This window comes from Pieris brassicae, chromosome 3 (genome assembly GCF_905147105.1).
Source record: "Pieris brassicae chromosome 3, ilPieBrab1.1, whole genome shotgun sequence".
NCBI classification, from domain to species: Eukaryota; Metazoa; Arthropoda; class Insecta; order Lepidoptera; family Pieridae; genus Pieris; species Pieris brassicae.
In genome coordinates, this window is record NC_059667.1 from 10,322,154 (window position 1) to 10,344,397 (window position 22,244).

Below are 22,244 nucleotides of genomic sequence, written 5' to 3' on the forward strand. Positions count from 1 at the left end.
AATGTCAAAGTAGTTTATTAAGTGGAAGCTAAGCTGCCGTAAGTTTCCTTAAATCAGTCGTTAATTAATGGGGCATTAAATTGTGTCACTTAATAGTCCATAAGACATAATTATAAATCTTTAGAGGTAAGTTAAAAATAGGTTAAGTGTATCCATTTGTCATTTAAATATCGAATACGATAACATAAGTTACAAATTGTACAGAGCGTTGGCGCGGAGGTGTCAAACAGCAAAATTCACGACGCCATCTCAGATCCCGCTTTGCCACGCAAAATATCTGTCGCTTGTCCCCTTAGGTGGGAATATGCTTATTTTTAACTTTAAGTTGGAAATACGCCAGTAGTTCGCCTCTTTAGTTTTCATGAGATGCGATATGAGATTTCAGATTTATAAATTTAATTTACTATTGTGCTTTTCGGGAAATGATACATATATTGTTACTTAATGAGAAGTTGCTATAATACTTTCTTTTCGATTTGCGTTGTTTTTATGTGTGTTATTTTTAGGTATTGTGTAAAAAACTGTACCCAGTATTTATATTTGTTGTTTTGATTTAATTGGTTAATTTATTTATTCTTTAAACTTTTAGAAGTTTTTGAATTGATATTATTTGTTTAGTACCACTTTAGGATTAGAATGAGTAAAAATAAAAGTTACAGTACAAGCACACAGTCACTTAGTTCGTGTTTGCTTATAATTTGTACTTTATTAATTAATTCACATGGTTTGATTTAGCACTTATATCCTTTTATGTTTACATAATATATATTAATTTGTCTAGTTACTACATAAATAATATATATTTCTTTCTTTTTCTAAATGAGGATTTATTGTTTATTATAGGTAAGACAATGGTACATATTCCGGAAACGAGCTTTGGGCAGTGTAGGTAGTGTATCACCTAAGATCAGGACGGTACTTTGCAACTTCTTATAGCGATACCCACAGTGATTTCCAGATTGCGACATCATTGCAATCAGATATTGAAAGAATTACATCGAACTTAAATACACAAACGTTGGGGGGGAAATATAGTAAGTAATTATAACACAATTTTCGTTTAAAGATGTACAATGATCACGTTCCGATTTCACCGTTTCGGTGATTTAAAAAAACCATTTAAGACGAAATTCCTGATAATTTTCACCTTTCCTAGGAAACTAACGATTGTCACGTATGAAATTCTAACTGATTGCGTTCTGAAAGCACTAATGACTGACACGTAACTGCACTTGCATGACATAGAACTTTATGATTGATACGTAATCTGTGAATTCAATATTCTATACCTTTGTGTGTTATCTTTCACTCACTATATATATACAGTCCTACATATTTGTATCCGTTACGTAAAAACTAATTGCTGACTAACGTAAAAAATGATTCTTTACAGCAATTGTGGTAAGCGAGTTTTGCCCCTGTTGACCCGGTAGTAGATTCGAACCCCGGCTGTGCAAAAATGGACTTTCTGTCTATGTATTTTCGCTTATACAACGTACTCGTGGTTTTACATTGAATGCTTGATCGAATATAGCCTAAATCTCCTTCGAAATATTAGACCAAATGTTCTCGATTAGATTGTCTAGTTCAAGAGATTAAAGACAAGGTGACAAGAAGACCTAATGCGCGTTGTAATTCTTCCGTAATGTGGTAATTTGCAGCGAATGATAAATGATATCTAACTTGAAACAACTTCAAAAAGTGTACACTTATAAACGTCAATAAAGAAATATATATAATGCTTCTAATTTCACATTTATTGCCAGTTCTCAAATTAAGGGCGTACAACCAACGAAAAGAGCTGGCAATAAACTCTCCACCACTGTTTTTAATCGCCAAGTTTTTCTTTTACAAAATATTTGTAAGGAGCTGCAACCATTACACCATGTTCCACATGACATCTTTAAGTAATTAATAATTTTTGCCCAGGATGCGCTTGTATGCCCCCAGACCTTGCACCATGTAGTCCGCTTCGGAGACAACAAAAAATCTGTGGTGTTCTCGACATACTATAGAAATGATGCTAGAACCGAATTTAGTTCTACCCCTCATGCCTGAGGTCGTAGGATCGATCGGCCGCTGTGCACCAATGGACTTTCTATGTGCACTTTTAACATTCCATCGAGCGGTGAAGCTTGCCTTAGACCCAAAATGTTGACGGCGTATGTGATTTGCGGCTACTTGCCTATAATAGACAAATGTTCGTGAAACAGATACAGAAATCTGAGGCCCAGACCTAAAAAGGTTGTAGATTTATTATAATGACGTGATATTTTGCATTACAGATACTTTCAGTATGTGTCGAATAAAATAGCCTAAATATTTTTTTCAACAAAAACAGTTTCACCAAATTTCGGGATACTCAAAGTGATATATGTCGCTGTATTTAGCATCAAATATGTACCGAACTGCGAAATACGAAGTTGGTAAACTTATTCCTATCATTGAAATTGGGTCTGGATCGATCTCCATTCATTCCATTATTTATTCATCATTTCATGAATACTTAAAATCAATTGTGCGCTAAGCCTTGCCTAATGATATTCTTGTTTTGTTGATTGACGCTCATTTGAAGTTGTCTTACTGTTAATCAATTTATGATGAGACTTTTAGGGAATTTTGAAATTATTTTTGTGAGTATATTAGGGCCGTAATCCTATAGGCGTACCATGTTATAGTCTCTATAAAACATGCGAATTCAAATTGAAAAAGAAAATAGTTTTAGAGGTCTTGAATCTACAATTAAGTTTGAATGAGGTTCTGTAATAAAGAAGAAGTAAAAGGGCCAAGCAAAATTATCATTCCAACGTAATTCCATATTTCCATTACATGGCCTATTGGTTTTAACATCGTTTCTTTTAAACTGTTTTTGTTCATTAAACCACAGAGTAAATATTAAATTGCGAGCTGGCTTTGCCATTCCATTTTACCAAGTTTTTATTATACTTGTTTGATTCTGTTTTAAGACAAATTAGAAATAAAATAGTTCTTTACTGTATTTCATTTACTTCACACAAAGTTTCAGGCGTGCTTGTAATATAAGAAGCCTTGTTCATCACATAAATAATACACATACGTGTGAAAATACAAAGCGCAGGAAATCTTCTTTAAATATTCCTTTCTTTCGTAATCAAAGCGCTGTGTTTGGTAGATAAGAATTCCCAACGCGCTTTACTGCGAGGGTGTATGAACATCTTTGTAGAACGAAATTATTCCACTCATCTATTTATCAAATAAATCCTTCGAGGAGCGGAAAACTCGAAGCAGAATAAGTCGTACCTATATCACAATTTGCTCCGCTACTTAATTTATCAACGTATAAATTATGGAGTAGCCTTTTTCCTAATTCCAGCCACAAAGATTCTGAGTTTGCGAATGCATACAAAATCGTTTATAAATAAAAATTATGCCCCCGTGGATTATTTAAAGTGCCGACGGGTGTGATATTTCAATGGAAATCCTTAAAGTGTGCAGATTAAACATGAAAACTTTTTGTATTTGCTTAGCGTTTCACGGTTGATATAAGTGGATTGCGAAAGTTTTGAGGATGAGCATAAAAATGCTCTGGAGTTAGAAAAAACAGTATTAAGAGTGTCGCAATAAAGAAGTATATTTTCTTACGTTGATATACGTCATAAAATGTTTTTTATTGGACTAAAATATCAGCCAGTTTTATAAACTTGCAATCAGTAGTGTCGCGATATTGTTATACGCGTCACTTGCCAATTTACGGCCAAAACTGACGGACTGATAGTTTGAAATTTAATATAAATACATTGCAAAGACCAAAAGTATTTTTCTCTGATCTTTAAACAAATGAGAATTGCGTGTATAGTATCAAGCTACGAACTTAATGCTGCAATCATTTTGAATCGGACTAAAAAACGGCAGCTAGAATAATAATATTTGTCAATAGTATGTCATTTAAATGAGTACAATTTTTAACAGATACTTCTAGATTAAGTTATCACAACAATGTAACTGTACTATCATATAATATGCGCTGGGATTCTTGGATTTTTTCTTTGAAACCGTTCAAAGTTAAGATACCCGTACTTTAAATCCAATGTAATTTAGGATAAAGGCCATGATAGTGCTAAGTAGATTACTAGGGACGGTGAAGATTAAATAATAGGGCGGTAAGAGAAGACATGTTTAATACGTTGGTGCTGATCGGACGGAGATAGGAGTTAGGCCGAGAAGTTGGGTTACAAGGATATGGCTAATTAATTACACTTATAACTTTACAGACCCTAATATTATTTTGTTTTAGAAACCGGTGACGGGTAAAGTAAATGATCACCTAAATTTTAATTTGTATTAAAGTAAATAAATTAATATTAATACGGAAAATCATAGATTACAACACATATGGCAACGTCTTATTAACTTGGTTGATTTTAATTAATAAATAAAAAACGACTTTGAATACTAAAAGATAAGATAAATATAACTTAAAACAATTCCCACATCTGTGAATAAGTTAAGATACATTATGACCATAAAAAATATTAAACCCATAGTTTTCTTTGCCCCTTAAGGGAAATAAAGCCGCGTTTCAATTACGAAATCTGCTAACGTTCACCCTTTTTATGATAGTATTTCAATACAAAAGCCTGGTTAGCATTTTCCGTAATTGATTGTCAATTGATGACAGGGCACCGTCCGTTATCTATTCATCCTGGCCTAAATAGGGACACTCGAAATCACAATATGAGCATTAACATGAACAGCTTTTGTTCGGCAAAAGAACTTTTTGTATATTAAAAATATTTTCTTGACAATAGCGTTAAGATAAATTACCTATTCACAGCACGTCTGCATTTTCCCTTTTTGTTAACGAGGGAAATCGATTCGTTTGTGTCACGTCACAAGGTATCAATGCAACGAAAATATAAAGCGTTTTTGATGGATACCATCCAGTTACGGTTTTAATACCAAAACGTTAGTGCTATTACTTATCGGCGACAAATAACGACAAACGCTGCAATTTTAACGCGCTGGACAACATAATAAGTCATTTCGTCGATTCTCGAAAACTTCGACATGGTCCTGCTAATTTATATAGAAATATTATATGTCGGCCGATTTTTCCTTTTCCGCTTTACGCAAAAAGCTACTAAGAGGAAAGTTTTAGTAACAGATGCAAAATATATAATATGTATAAGATAAAGCCAGAGCAATAGTATTGTATCAATTGTATATTTGTCAATTGAAACTATTGCATTAAAAAACATAAAAGATATATACGTTAGACATTATTTCAATCGTGTATAGTGTTTTAACGTTAATAGAAGAAAATAATGAACCGACGGGAGCGGCCATAAAATACGATTTTATCATGCCATAGGGAGGGACACGTTTTCGAATATCGTAATAAAAAAGTCACATATGTCAAATTTATGACACTGACCATTGTAAAGAGATTAAAAGATTTACGAATGGGGCGAGTCACACCGTACCAATTTACAAGTTCTATTTTGTAATCCTCTTAATGATATTGAATGAACTTACGATTTCATGACACGATTTGATTCTTACCTGAAATACAAAATTAAATAATTAGCCTGTATTAAGATATGTTTAAAAAAATGTGTTTGAAATATAACTCAAACTACACATTTCCATATTATAAAAGAAAACACTTAGACAATATACAAAGCCAAAACTGATAAAACAAAATATACAAAACTGAAAAAGTCAATTATAATAAATTATAAAAAAAAGAAAACCGAAATTAAACATTAAACAAACGAGAACTTAATATTTTTAAGTATTTTCTTGTTTTTTATTCTGTACTATAATGTGTATAGTTTCTAATAACTTAGACAATAGATTAGTGAACAATACTGAATATATTATATCCTTATTCCTATCTAATTACCCTTAGGAAAACTACCTATATAGTTACCCTATCAAAAGGTAATAGCAATATTACTTAAAAATGCAGATTTATTTAACTCACTAAAATATAACTCGAAGAACAAACATGGAAATTGGATATCTAAATTATGGAAGAGGAATTCCTTAAGCAAAGTCTTAAGGAGGCTGTTAACTTGCACAATAAATCAGTGTAAGCACAAATGCCGTCGAATAAATAATTTTCTTTATTCATCAAAATTAGAAGCAGTGGACAAAGAGCTTTCCTTAATTAAATCCAGCTTGTCGTGACTTTCCAACCTTGACTTTGATTATTGCTATTTTCTGATTTTCCTTGATACAATTTTCATTTCAAAAAGTTAAGCTACTAGGAAAATATAATATAATAATAATAGTAATTTTTAATCATATATATATATATATATATATATATATGGAAGTTACGTCAGTCTCGTCACTGTTTTGTTTACGCTAATGAAGATCGTAGGGGAACGAAGGTTAAACTTTCTGCAACTTTAAACATCGCGAATGAAGATTGATTGCTATTGGAGTTAGAAAATATGTTTCTTATTTCAAATCTATACTATATAAAGTGCTTTCACAAAGATACATTAATTAAGTAATTCAATATAATCGTGTTCCTTTAGTTTTTTAATAAAAGGATCATGAAATTATATTAATAAAAAGCAAATGTTTCAAATAAAATAGTTGGATCTAGAATTAATAATAAAATCTATATTGTACAAGCAGTACCTGTTCACATCGTAAAACTTTCATGCACTGATCTTACTGAAATATCGTGATTCTTGTATGATCTTTTCTCTTTCACGTGTTATTTTTTTTATTATCTTGTTCACTGTCTATATGGTTTAATTGCTTTGTTTTGTTACGTTCTTGTTGACTAAGTATTTTTTTATCTTTTGTAGTTTTGCACTTCTTGCGCTTACCTTTTCAATTTTTTTCTCACAGTGGGTGCTTGGAAGAGATCGCTCGAAAGCAAATAAATAAAATATATATACCATTAGTAGTAGTAGTAATGTTTAGTTATGTTAGTAGTATTAAAAATTTATATACACAAGTCATATCCCTAAGTATGACCTAAATGTTTAAAAAAAATACTAAAAATATTCCGAGTAAATTAACCACACTGGAGCAGTTTAATTACAAAAACGCAGGTAACAATACGTTGGTGGAAATGTGGAATGAGTTGGAACAGTTGATTTTTCGCGTTTACTTTTGATTCATAACCACAAACATGGCTATTGTTTGAAATTTGTTTCAATTGTTTAAATTTGGGAATGTTTGTCGCACGTTAAAACATAATAATGTGTAACTGGCCTGAAAGTTTTACGAAGCTTTTCAATTGTTTTATTCCAGTATAATTTTTAATTGATTTTCAATTGTTTTTAACAGTTTATTTACATGAATAAGGAATATTTGAATTTGATATGAACTAGGCGTATATGCCATAAGCCTTTCCAGCATCTTTACTGTTAAGTCTTAGGAGCTTTCCTATTCATTAAATACTAAGTTTATTATCTAACATTTTCAAGATTCATTCATATCACATTTTCCATACTAATAAATATTCATAGATAACAGTAAGTTTGTATGAGCTTTGCTTTAACTGATATTGTTACTTAGTAAAGAAAAAATGTAAAGGTATTTTTATACCATTGCCTGTATCTAGTTATTAAGACACTAAAACTAAAAAGTAATCATTAACTTAGTTTAAAGTGCAAAAGCTTCAAAACCTTTTAGGTCTGGGCCTCAGGTTTATATATCGGTCTCGCGTTCATTTGCTTTGTCTTATAGGCCAGTAGGTAATCAGCTTTCTGTTCCGACACAAGCAGTCGACCTTTTGGGTTTAAGGCAAGCCGGTTTCCTCACGATGGTTCACTTCACCCAGCAAGTGTTAAATGCGCACATATAAATATATGTTATGCAAAAAGGAATTACTTAAACATATATCTAACTATGGACTCGAAGCGAATAAATAAAACTGAAACATTCTGTGGTAAGTTTTTTGCGAACGTGTGTGGTGATTTTTCCCTCCATTATCGGCCCCAAAACAAATGACGTGTGTCGATAAAATATAACTCACGTCAGTTGCACGGCTGTTTCGTGAATTTCAATTGAATATTTATTTCGATTTTTTTTCCTAACGATAACAGTATTTTACTACTTGTTTAATAAAAAGCCTCGACTGTCATACGTCCATCATTTTTTTAACCCTCATTTTATATTGTATCTTTTGGAAATATACTCAGGTAATAATAATTGTACAAGAATTTATGAAATCGATCCGTCGTAGTGTTTGCGTTAATTAATTATAATACAACAACTGAGAGTTTTTTATCAAAGTTTTTGTCGCACACCACCGCTACGTATGTGGAACCAGCCAGGGTTCTTCAAGACAAGAGTGTAGCAATTCTTAAAAGGGCGGCAACGCACTTGCGAGCCTTCTAAGCAATGTCCATGGGCGGCGGTATCATTTAACATCAGGTGAGCCTCTTGCTCAAAACAAACATTCAAATCTTTCCTGTTTATAAAATAAGAGTAACAAAACACAACTAAGAACAGCTTATGTTTTAAAACAATAAATGTGTATTCTATTCTTAACTTTATAGTTTTACATTAAAATTCACAAAAATATGTGTTGAACAGCAAAAGCTTTAATTTATAAAGGGTGTTCTGTTCAAGTGCACGAGTTTTCAATTACACAAAGTGATGGCCGCAGGGTTGTACCGCGAAAAACGCTGCGGTCAAGCGTCTGACCGATTGCACCCCACTCATTCAAAAGAACAACAGAAATTCACCACAATGCCTCACAAAATAAGGCTCATTTCCCGACGTCAACGGTTGTAAAACTTTGAAAATGGTGAAGAAAACTCGATCGTTTTTCCAAGGAAAACTCTCAGTGGTATATTGCGTTATTACCTGGACGGGGACAAGCGCAATTTAGGAAGAAAAGAACGATATGTGGCGACAAAAGATTTTATGGAGTACTCGAGCGCTGATCGGCCTTTAGTAATTTTCTTTGATCGAAAACACAACACTGTTCAAGTCTTATTTTATACGATGTTTGAGTACTTTGATGCGCTTGGAACCACAGATAATGGCAGTAATAAGACAAAACATTTCAGTTGTACAACTCGATAAACGAACTGCTGCGATATGAAATGTTTAGGAACAGTTTCGAACTGATTTCGAAGCGAATTTCTCAAACACTATATGACCAGTGAAAGATTTGGTTTCTCTTTTGAATGACTGATCAGTGACTGTTTTTATGTAAAATTGTCTTAAACGCGGTCAAATTTTCAAGAAGCTGGATTGTATAAATTTATTTCCCTTATACCTATATATTGGAGTTACCACATGCAATTTTACATTGCGCATAACAAGATAAAAACATTTTTAATACGATAAATTTAGGTTTAAAGATAAATGACATTTTATAAAAATATTTACTTGCTTTTTCATTAACCTAACATGTAGACTAAAAACTAAATCTATTCGTACGTCAGCTGAAAATAATTCGTCACACATCCTTTACGACAATCGTAACTCCTTAATAACAATAAAAACGTTAGGAAAGATTTGCCCCAATAATCGTACGGCAAACCGTATGAAAGAGTGGATGTCCATAAAATAAAATAATAACCGGTCAATAAAAATCTTTCAGCAAAAACTCGGCAAATATGTCAAACGCGGATCGAGAAATAAAAGTCCTCGAGGGCGTGAAGTGGTCTTTCTTTAGTGGAAATTTGATCTTCGACAGGTCGAGAACGGTCTATCAATCGGTCGGTAATTGGAGGGTTTTACTGTCATGATATCGCTCATAAAGTACATTACAGCTCGTTTTTCTTATAAATGAAGTTATCATACGTCTTACGATATCGAAATCAATTTTAAGTTTACAAAGGGTTAGGATATTTAATAAATGAGAATTTTGTAGCAACTCATTTCAACGAGTAATTCATGTGTAAAAAAATTAATTGTAAAACCGTTTTGATGTTTAGATGCTTTAAATATAGTCACGCAAACAAATGTTGTTTTAAATGTAATATTTCTTAAACAAATAAATTAAATTTAATGGAGCATGAAATGACAAGAAACATTCCAAATGTTTTTTTTTTATTTATTTACTTTATTTCTTTAACTTTGTAAGAGATTTCATTGATAAACATAATATATGGAACAGAAAATATAAATACATTAATAAATAAAAGAAGACAACTGAAATTAATACACGTATAATCAAAATTATTACATAAAATGATACTTTTTTATCAAATAACTAGCGAAACAGACGTTGTCTTGTCTTAATTATGAATATTGATTTCGAATTGGTATAATTAACTAAAAACGTTTTATGATATACAACATTATTTGTTTGTTTTTCTGCCGCGTATTTAAATAGTTTTGTTGGTATTCCGACATGGGAAAAGACGACATTTAACAGGCCATGTAAAAACATGGATTTTCAAGATAAGAACAGAAACAAGTAGCGACTAATTATTTTATCAATGTAATAACTCCGATCGAAGCATTTATTTTAACGAAATTATTTTTTCTTACATCCTCTTTGACGATAGTCGCAGCACGCATTCTGTCGATGTTATGTCAAACGCCATAAGGTTACATGAAAAAAGTTTGAATTGCAAAGGCGCTATTCTTAAATTTTCTAATTTTCCGCGGAAGTTTCTTAATTTTTTCTTTCATAAGAACCTTCTCCTGAGACAATAAAAAACACAACAAAAAAGAATTAGCGAAATCATTCCAGCCGTTCACGCGTGATGCCGTGACCAAGGGAAACAGGGATTCATTTTTATATATATAGATATAAAAAAAGGTTTATAATTCGAATTAATCGCATCATACAGTTTATAGTATCGGGTTAGAAAAACTCTAGGGCTATCCAATCGGCTATGAAGGTACTTGTAGAGGCTCTAACGCCGAGCACTAAAACGTAATAGGTAATCGGTATATGCGAGGTCGAATAGGACACCTTTATACGGAATTACTGGCTCGACCGTGCCTTTTTGCTTTTATACGTTTCGAGAGATATTGCCAGAGTGTTTGCTATTACGAAGTATGCCTTTATTGTGGATGGTCACTTTGTATTTACGAAAGATTGGAGCTTTATTTAATAATTTTTAGTTTTATATCATGGTACAATATATAGGAAAGAATAAGTAAGCTTAAAACGTGCTTGTATTATTGTCAATAGAACTGCGGAAATTAAAAAATAAATAAATCAGTGGCGCTACAACATTTGAGGCCCGGACCTAAAAAGGTTGTAGTGCCATTGACTATTTTTTTGTATAATGACTTAATTTGTTTGTAATTTATTTTATTATTATTAATTACTTAAGATGGAAGGACTTCGTCACCTGGAACTTGGTGTAATGGTTGCAGCTCTGGTTTGTTAGGACAAACGTTGTGTAAAACAAAAACTTGGCGATTAAAAAGAGTGGTGGATAGTTTATTGCCAGTTCTTCTCTTCCGTTCTACGCCCTTGATTTGAGAACTGGCAGTAAATGTAAAATTGGAAGCATTTCATATACATTTCTGTTTTTGACGTTCATAAGTGTTCATTGTGTTACCTATATAAATAAGTCCATGAAAATACTAAAGAAAAACTCGTACATCTTCATTCCATATTCGCATATTAATTCCGTAGTAATATCAGAGATCATTCTGGATTTACAAATCCGACTTTTCCGAGAATCAATGTGCACTCCAGCTCCATAACAATTGAGTCGGGAAATTGCCGACTTGGTCCGATCCACGCAATAACCCCCGACTTCTCATTATGCAGATTGCCCCTCGGTTCACATATGCATTCACTAAACATCTTGGAATCACCGAGACATCGAAATGCAGTCTTTAGTTCGGTTGCGCACACCATTAAATTGATGTCTGTCGTGTAGCTTTGAAAATAATACAATTCCACTATAGTTCGACTACTTAATAGGTTTTATATTGTATTAAATTCAATAATACAATAAAACAGAAAAATAAGTCAATATGAGCGTGTTTATAACTACTGACATGATTTTTTTTAACTGTAGGGGCGCAAAACTTGAAGCGCAAAATGTGTAGTAATGGCAGCCCATTGACTATTTATTGAAACAATATAAGGCCGTTATCCTAAGGAAGACACCACACCACAGTTCGCTAGTTTTTAAAAGAAAAAAAAATTAAATGATAAAGATAATCTACCGGAAGACAAAACACTTTCTGTGGGGGTAACACTCAAGTTCTACGAGAGGTTTTTATAAAAAACTATTACTTGCACTTACAAAAATGTTCTATTTTAATCAGAAATAAATTATACTTAACGAAACATTTACGTACGAAAAGTAAATATTAACGTTAAAATAATAGAGTGTAGAAGGCCGTGTGGAATGTAAAATGCAAGGTAATAAATGTATAGACTAGGTAATCTACATAATTGGAACTCGTCCTATGGGCTAGGATATTGCGTCCATGTGAGGTGGGCAATTTTCCACGTCATTTCCGCTCACTCGACGGCCGAATCACCTGCTTCTTTACGCTTAATTAATGGAAATGTAACTCTGTAAATACAAAATTGAAAAGCAATTTGAATGATTGATATTTAAATGCCAGGTAAATGCTGGCACGGAAGCAGCTTGATAGAAACGGACAACACGTTGAATCAGTCACTTGCAACTCAAAATTGTTCAATTTTTTGTTGAAATAATTCAAAGTGTATTTGTAGCTGTTTTTGTAGCTTCCACCGTGTGTTAGTAAGCTTAAACAAGAAGTAACGCTAAGCAGTTTACTTTTAATCACGCAATTGTTGGGATTGAAAACTATGTTATGTCTCGTCCCAAGTGTGGTGACACACTCCCTCTAGAAGGGTGAGCTTGGCTCGTTCTTGCCTATGCCTCCTTCGGTTGGTGTTTCCGTCTTCGCGCCCTGCTGATATAGAGCGGTACGAAGGCGGGCTCTAAAGCCCTAGGTGTGGGCTGTAGCGCGCGAGTAGATATGGGCTATGCTCGCTGCGCGCAGCATAGGTTGTAAAATAGTCTGTCAGTTCTCAATTTATAAAGCAACAAGTTTCAGCAAAGTACACCAGCATTACCTGTAAGAGTTACATAGGATTGAATAGAGCAAATAAATGTTCAAAACATTTATTATAACAATTTCCAAAATACTAATAAATGTCTATCAAAACGTAAATTAAAATAATATTATATTTCGGCACGATATTTTGTATCTTAAAATATGTCAATCACTCTGCGGGAGCGATGATATTAGACAGTAGGAATCTATTTATTAGATTTCTGCCGTCAAAACATCACCACAGTTCCTGTTTATAACTTTTTGTTATTGTTAGTACTGACTGATACGCCAGAATTTAATAATTCCTTATAAAAGTATCCAGGTGAAAATCATTAATTTAAAATTAATTCTGGGTTAAATTAAATTGGGATTTGATTACTGTTTTATGTATTGGTTGTAGATTTTATTATATGTTACTTTTAATAAGAATAAACCTAAAAACGTCTGCGCATGAGTAACATTATGTTATCTTATTTATATGCTCTTTAGCTCATAAGAAAGTATGAAATTCATCACAAATACGTCACAATCGATGCACATCTCCCACACGCGATATGTCGTGATGAGCCTTTTTTCAGAAGATGAAAGCCACAAATGCTTTTAACGCATCGTTGACTTTGTTTTTTGTCGTCTCCGCTAGTTTAATCATATTGGGATTTTCCAAACTATAAAACATAGTTTTGCTTACATGTAAGAGTACAAACTAAAACGTTTATATACTTTCGGAATTAATTAGTACCAATGTTTGATTTAAGGTTTTTCAAATTAAACATACTACTACTAAAATAAAGAGCATTGATTCGTCAAGTCCAGTGTATCCCAACGGGGAAATTCAATTATTAATTCTAATATTTAAAAAAAAATTGGAATTAGAATTTCACGTTTTCATTATGTCCAGAAAATGTACATTAGGTTTTTATTAATAAATTCTCAGATTCTTAAGTGAACAATTCAATTATTAATATAGAATATAAGAAAGGCAATGCCACAAAAAAGGCTGGGAATAACTGAACTAGTCTATGTTGAATGTTTTTTCTTCTATAAACATTAACAGTGAGATGAAGCAATTTCCGAGTAGCTATCAAGTTAGTTGTTATTATAACCCACATTATTATAACGGCTTCGATTACAATTAATTACTATTTTAAGACTTCATAGAGACTTGCTTAAATTAATTGAATGTTAATTATAAGATAAGATTAGAATACCCGTTATTTACGTAATTGAAACTGTATGTCACATAATTTTATATAAAATGAACAGTCTTAGACAAATCAGATAGGCAATTTATTTGAGGAAGTACGAACTTGGTGAGTCCAACAAATTAACTAAAATATTGTTAATGTTACGCCGTCATGAACCATGAACCTAACCACTAATAACATTGGACAGCAAACAAAGGCCTACAATACCCAACTAAGAGACAAAGTCTTGAAACGCATAATGCAACGTGAAGATTTGAAAAGCAGATGTCCGGATTACTCGAGATAGGGTCACGTGCAGATGTGACGACATTACAATCCCATTGCATCTCAAGCTTAGACCGTTTAAACAATATTCTGGTGCACGTTTAATAACCGCAAAGCTTTTGTTAGATTTGTATAAAACCAAGTGTTACACTTAGACGGTTTTGAGGTGTAAACTGAGAGAAAAAGCAGTCTTTATAGCAGCGTAGTATTTACTGTTTTATGTGTTATTTTTACATGTGTAATTTAAAGTCAATAACATTACTTTGCTTCGTGAGTAGATAGGTTACTTCAAATGTCTGTAAATTATGTTAAATTGTTTTTCAGGAAAACAGGATATTTTTTTGGTTAAACCAATCAAGCAATATTAAACTTGGCTAATATTGTTCTTAAGACCTAGTTTATTGTTTCTAAAACTTGTGTGTGTCTGTCTTACACACCATAACTACAAGTACACTAATAATAGCAAACATTTTTTTAATATAAATCGGAAATAATACTGTCTACACTACGCAGTTAACCCGATCTGTTGAAAGTTTTCCCTTAATTAATCTTTTAAGCTATTTAATCAAAGATAAAGGGAAATTCTTTGCCTTGTTTCACGGCTCTAAGTCAATAAGTTGTTTTAAGTAAACATCAATTGGGCTTGTTCGAAGTCAGAACATAGTTCGGCTACTTTGGCGCTGACAAAACACTTTGAAAGTGATTACGTACCCTTCTATGTCTCTTTCAAAGTATTTTCGAATTACTATGGTATATTTTCTGTGATATATAAAAATATATGTTTAAGAAATAGGAATTTTAGATCAAATGCAATATAAATATATTGAATGATATTTTATTTTATTTTTTATTTTATTTATTCCTTTAATTATAAGCTTATTTTTTTAAAGTGAAACTTCTTTAACGGCGTTGGAAAAAAAATACCGTCACATTTTTTGGTTACGCCTCACATTTTTCTGTTACACGTTTTCTTGTCCCTAGCACAGCTCGATTCGAAGAGATTCGAAGCCATTAATAACAAAAATATATAAGAACGATAACAATTTTATTACAATTAATGTAATTCTGTAATAATCTTAGTAATCTAATCTAATTTAATCTAATGAGGTAAAATGAAATAATTGTATTATTTGTATTCGTGTCTATGATAATAAAAGCCTTTTGTTAAGCTTTATCTAATTTAACTTTATTTAAACAAAGTTGCATATAGTAGTATCATTTTTAGAAAAATAAGGTCATAAAGAAGTTTCACTTCTTACGTGTGTACACTAGTGCACGCACACATTTTTTATTACAAACTTCTGTTATAGATAATAATATTAATAAATAACACTCAGATCGATTAAATACAAAATAGACCCCAACATTCCGCCACACAAACATAGGCATGCAAATGCCACGATGACTTAATAATAATAATAAAAGTGCAATGATTTATAATTTATATTAAACTTATGCTCCAAATACTCGCCCACGCTATAAAGGCCTTGCCCTTGCCTTTTAATTTAATCACCTTCCCTTTGAAAGCATCACACGACAGTGATCTATAACTTCTAGGAAGGTGAATAAATAGTTTGATAGCCATGGCGCAACAATTTTTTAAATACATCGTGGTGCAACATGTAGGCCAGCCTTGTTGGATCCCTTGGTAGAAGTTTCTTAAGTGTTTTGAATAATTTTGGATACTTTTTTAGTCTTAACTACGATTTTTAAATACAAAATTAGATGTATTTTTATTAAGAGTTAGTATAGATTTCCCTCTATTGAGTAAAACTTTTAAAAAAGAAGAGGAAAATTGCCAGATTGATCTTGTCAAAACCGTTTATTAGATGTAAGAACGGTTTATAAGGGATAAGTCCCAATTGAATGAATAGTTGTTTGAAGTATGAATCCTATTTCTCCTCGAATAACTCTTAAGATCCAGCAATATTGCAACAATAAAGCCTCAATTTATGCAAGTGTATTAGTGTCTGTCATCTTGACAGCTTCGCAGAACAATAAGCGTTTGAGTTAAATTTCTTTGTATTTATTAAACGAAATAAATATGTTTTATTGTCGGTACAAGGAAGCAAACAGCTGTTTTAGCTTACGGGTAGGGTTTTTTTAAAAAATCTATCAATGATTAAGTAAAATGTGTCGTGTTTAGCTTAAAATGCATTTTAATGAATAAGACTTTTACGCCTGACAAACTTTTATTTTTGAATTTCCAGACGATGTCTTCTCTCACCGTGTAAGTTTTACCGGCGCTAATAGAAGATACATTGGTACAAAGTCTCCAAACGCAGCTTCATTTTTGGGATTCGAAGGCGAAGAGAATCAAGAATTTAGTAAGAATATTTGAAAATTATACAAACGTTTTTTGTTATACGTAATACAAGTACCAAGACAATGAAAGGCAGAAAGGGTGAAAATATGCTTTTTGTTTTATAAACCAAGCCAATCACGCTCGGAGCGAACATAGAACTAAACGGCACACCAACAAAAGAGACGTAAAGAATGGCTCCACACTCTGCTAATAAAATAGTTCGCGCAACAGGTTCCCGCCCGCCCATACAATAGCGATTCTGCATTACGCTAGGTGAGGATTATATATGAATAAAATGTCCTGTCATTGTATACGAGTTGAAAGCGCATTGAGAGATTTAGAAAAGTATTAGGAACAAATACCTTGCGACGCGGGTTTTAATTTTTATCTTTCAACAAAACATTATTTTCTGTATTAAAGATTTTATGCGAGGTATAGTGTTTTTTCCTTGTTGGAATTTCCTATTGCCTTCGTAATGATATCACATAGCGTTTATCCAAAAAAAATCAATTCCATGATTACGAATTAGTAGGCACAGAGAGCTTTCAGAAGTTATTCAACATATGCATTCATTATTATTATCACTTAAAGCTTTATTAATGAATCCATAGAACAATTGGTTAGTTAACGTTTCATATATAACTTAGCTTTTTTAGTGGTCTAATATTGTATGGCTCCTTTTAGGGTAAAAGCCTCCTTCATATTTTTCCATTTCTCTTTGTCTTGAGCAACATTCATCTAGTTTTTCACGCTCCTTCTATTAAGTCATCTGTACATCTTATCGTTTCTTTTGTCGTCCCATACTTCTCTTTTCAAGTTTCAGTAATATGTGATTTATACTATGTATCAATAGCATCTATACACAGATTATTAATTCGTAGTAACAAAAAAATTAAATCAACGAAAACCGATGAATAACAATGTTTGTAACCACAATTCGACTTACACCACGGTACTCCGAGCTACTTCAGAAACGACTATGACGGGATTATCTTACACGTAGCAAAAGCTTACTCAACCAAAATCGCGGTCGATATTATTCCCTTAAGTTACTGTTTAGTCACTAATCTTAATTCCTTTTTGATGAGTTTTCAATGGTATTTTATTATATTTTAATTAAATACACTCACTCAGACTAAAGCGCGCAGTCTCGAACCATCTGTCATTAAGTGTCCATGGGCGGCTAAATTTAAATATAACGCTAAAACGCGGTTTTATGAGGGGATAATTAAAATCACGATAAGTTTAACTTCCCTACGAATGTTGAGTGTTGGTGTTGACTTAACATCAGATGAGTTAAAGGTATTCAAGGGTCTACTTGGTATTTAATCAGAATTTTATTTAAAAAATTTAAATTTTTTAACAAATGTACCTCTTATTATTATTAGAGCAGTGTTGGCCTAGTGGCTTTAGCGTGCGACTCTCATCCCTGAGGTCCTAGGTTCGATCCCCGGCCGTGCACCAATGGATTTTCTTTCTATGTGCGCACTTAACTTTCGAGCTAATCGAACGGTGAAGGAAAACATCGTGAGGAAACCGGCTTGCCTTAGACCCATAAAGTCGACGGTGTGTGTCAGGCACAGAAGGCTGATCACCTACATGCCTATTCAATTCACAAACGATCATGAAACAGATACAGAAATCTGGGGCCCAGACCTAAAAAACCCTTATTATATAAAACATTCACAGTTTTTTTAAGTTATAGCTGTTAGTTATATTCTTCTGCAGCAGGCTAAATATGGAACCTTTTTAAAACTTCAGTATTAAATTAAAAAAATATTTCTAATCCCTACGGTATCTCACAGTAATGCAACATATTTATAGAAGACATCAATATCTACAAAAAAAGTCTAAAAAATAATAAATAAAATAAATCTATTTACAGAGAAAATCTTTATGCTGTAGAACATAGTGCTACGACCAAATTAATGCGAGTTATATCAACTTGGGGATAAATAATATATTGCTAATCTTTGCACTACGTCTAACGCTTAGGGGTTTACTCCAAAACAAAATGTCGCGTTTAATTTTGTGGCGCAGAAATTCAACAAAGCTGTAGTAAGTGAGGAGTGACAAAACTTGAGGCGAGTAATTAGCAATACAAACATGAATCAAGCTATTAGATGTAATTGAATTGTTGCGGAGTTGGCTAAATTTAAATATCGCGCTAGGACGCGGTTTTATTAGGGGAAAATTAAAACCACGGTAAATTTAATTCCCTAACGAACGTGGATTGTTTGCGTTGACTTGAGAAAGTTAAATTAAAAATCATGGTGTAAGTAAGTCCTTGTTTGTTTTGGCATCAGTATTTTGTGTCTCTTTCTCTGATCAGGGGCCATTAGATAATTGTCAGCCATCAATGTAGGAGTATGACGTTCGACCCCACTTGTTTTTTCCTAGATTCTTAAACTATAAAAAAACTCTGTTGGTGGACTTACTATCACGACGTGAATAGTTTGAAAAATAAACGTATCTTTCTATTAAAAGTAAATGCGCTATCAATAAACACTCAAAGTATCGTAAAAGAAACTATAGTATTTTTAAAGTCTGATCGAATTTCGTGTTAATTTAGATTAAAAATTGAAAAATCCGAAAAATTTGTTTACCGTTTTAAATATTTTCCAAATGGTTATGTAAAATGACCGGCCCATCATAATCAATAACCGCAATTCAATTAAAGCGCGTCCATTGTTTTGGGCCTAATAAATATTCATAGAAAACAAATGACGCTAAATTACCAACGACTTCGGACGAGTGAGCGCCCCCGAGACCACGACGACAATTTTTCATCGAAATTTTATAAATTCGCCACGAGGATATTATCTTTCTCATTGAGTCAAATTTTTCACGGGAAGTTTGGCATCAATCCATTACTTTTTCATTTTTATCTTGGAACCGCGATGGAGTAGAACTGCTAATTGCTTGGACACTTTGTATTACCGTCGAAGTTTGTCAGACACTCAAAGAGCTTTTAAATATTTTTATTTGTAGGTTTAAAGCAAAAATTACCTAGTAGCGTTTTCCAGTAACACTTACCCTTTTTAATTAATAAAAGGTCTTTGATATTATTTGTATAATATATAGACTAACTTTGTCTCTGGAATCTCATTTCAAAACAGTTTACTTATTAAGGTTCTAAAAATATGTTTTTACGTATGAAAGTAATATTGCCTTTGGTTTACGGTATAATATAACTAAAAATTGTTTAAGTTATATAACCTACATGTTACATTCTGTAATCGACGTATCAAACCCAAATGACATTAAACTTATTAATATAGTAAGTAAAACCGATTAAACTATTTAATTTAATTACCTACAATAACGGAGCTCAAATTAAAGGCCCAATACCCAAAAGTTTGCGATACCTTGTGTTTCTTAATTAAATCAAACTTCAAAGATATCACGGAAAATTGAGTGACACACTGCTCATAACACGTCGTCCGTGTTTAGTTACAAACTGTAGGGGTGCCTACTAATTACTGTGTGTAGGTCATACATGCGTAATGTATACATCATATATAGGAATCGTTATACGAGGGCACTTCTGATACACCTATACTAGTATTTTGTTTACGTCAGTACTGTACAGCACTTTTATAGTGACAAATTATAGAACTTTCTTTAACTTTTTACTTTATATTTTTAATGTATCATCTTTTTAGTTTTGTTTGTTTTTTTTGTTCCTGTTTATTTTTGTCTTAATAACTGTGTATAACGTATTTTTGCACTACTTGCCTATCTTATGTAATTTTATACTTTTTTTTCTTTACTCACAGTGGTTTCCTGGAAGAGATCGCTCGAATACGATAAGGCCGCCAGTTGCCCTCCTTTTGATTTAATTATGTTCATTTTTTTATATTGAAGTGTTAATAAATAAAATAAATAAATAAAACTTTATTAAATAAACCAATATCATACAATATCTTATGACAAGGTAAATTTACTGCACATGAACCACACGTAAGAATTATTTAAGCTATGAGGGATTAGACGCATGATTAAAATTATTTTTTTTATACCCCACGCAAGTCTTCCAATAAGGAGTAAATTGCAGAAAGAGTTCCCATTTATAGTGGATTTTTACGAAACTACATCATCATAAGAGTCATCAAAAAGGCCTTCGTACCGAGGCTGTGTTAGTCATAGCTAAGCATTAAATTAGAAGTGGAATTTCATACTGTTTCAACATTTGAACTTTACTTATGTGACGCAGATGTAAGAATCAGGTGGGATACGGCAATGGACCAAGTTTGTTTTAGAATTAACTAAGAATCTACCTACGAAACTTCGAGCGCTATTTACTTAAGCAGCTCGTGTTTTATACAGGAGTTGATTATTTATGTTACGTAATGTATCGAAATTTATATAGAAAGCTTTTCGTCTAAAACATCGTATATATTAAGGTATATAAAATATGTATATATATGCCTAACTATTACTTACATAATGTTTTTTTTAAAGATATACATTGCCTGCGATTGTGATGACAGATGGGCCAAAAGACCTTTACTTGGCATTCCAAGCGCGAAGAAAAGAAAGGACGCCTACCAGAAACCTGGGAATAAAGGAGGAAGGATTGGGAAATAGTGGCGAGGATGAGAGGCAAGTGGAAGAATTTGGTGGAGGCATTCACTTCGTTGGCTGTCGTGTACTAATGACATGGACTTAATGTAATCCTAATTATATAGTGATCGAATACAGGCCTATTTATTTTTTATTATACCCATCTATCGAATTTATTAACTGTTAAGATAAATCACTTAAACTCACAATAACTTTTTTCAGATAGGTATCCAAGTACACTTATGAACGAGAACAGAAAATATGTTAAATTGATTCAAAATTTACATTAACTATCAGTTCGTAAAGTTGCGAGGAGAACTGGCAAGAAACTCTCCGTCACTCTTTTTAATCGCCATGTTTTGGAGTCATACAAATTGTTCGTAAGGCAGAGGCATACCCATAAATATATGAATCGGAGCAAATCATTTCAAAGGATTAAGATTATTTAAATAATCCTCAAATGTATAAATAGCTTTATTGATTAATTTACGTTTAACTGGAGTTTTTAATTTATTCAGTGTTAATTCTCAAATTTAGCTTGGGAGTTTGTTGTAAAAACGAATACAATTTCCGTATAAGGAGTGGTTTATCTTCTGGAACTTGGTTGGATGTACGTTCAGATTTGTTCGGCTTTGAGGTGAAAGCCACCATTTGTTTGAAAATAGTCCAAATTCTTAATAGCCGTATTTACCTTTAACGAAAATAAAACAAAGTTTCCGTTTGTTTATCTCTTACGATTTAATACTTGTTTAATGAATTATTAGATTTTAGGTTTGTTTTAAAATTGTATATATATATATATATATATATATACAATTTTAAAACATATAATATATATATATATATATGTAACACTGTCAATAATGGAGTAGAAAGTCATAATTATTATTATATGCTAATCTTAGAAACAAATGAATATAATAAGAAAT

General features: G+C 32.3%; 1 protein-coding gene and 1 long non-coding RNA gene across 5 annotated transcripts in view; one reads left to right on the forward strand and one right to left on the reverse strand.

Moving 5' to 3' along the window:
* The window catches only part of LOC123706671 (polypyrimidine tract-binding protein 2), a 322,370-nt gene that overhangs the window by 89,029 nt on the left and 211,097 nt on the right, over positions 1–22,244 (reverse strand). The gene's annotated exons all lie outside the window — the stretch shown is intronic.
* Positions 63–21,367, forward strand: LOC123706672. Its single transcript, XR_006753417.1, has 3 exons — positions 63–126; positions 16,655–16,771; positions 21,214–21,367. It is a non-coding gene; the product is annotated as an uncharacterized LOC123706672 (long non-coding RNA).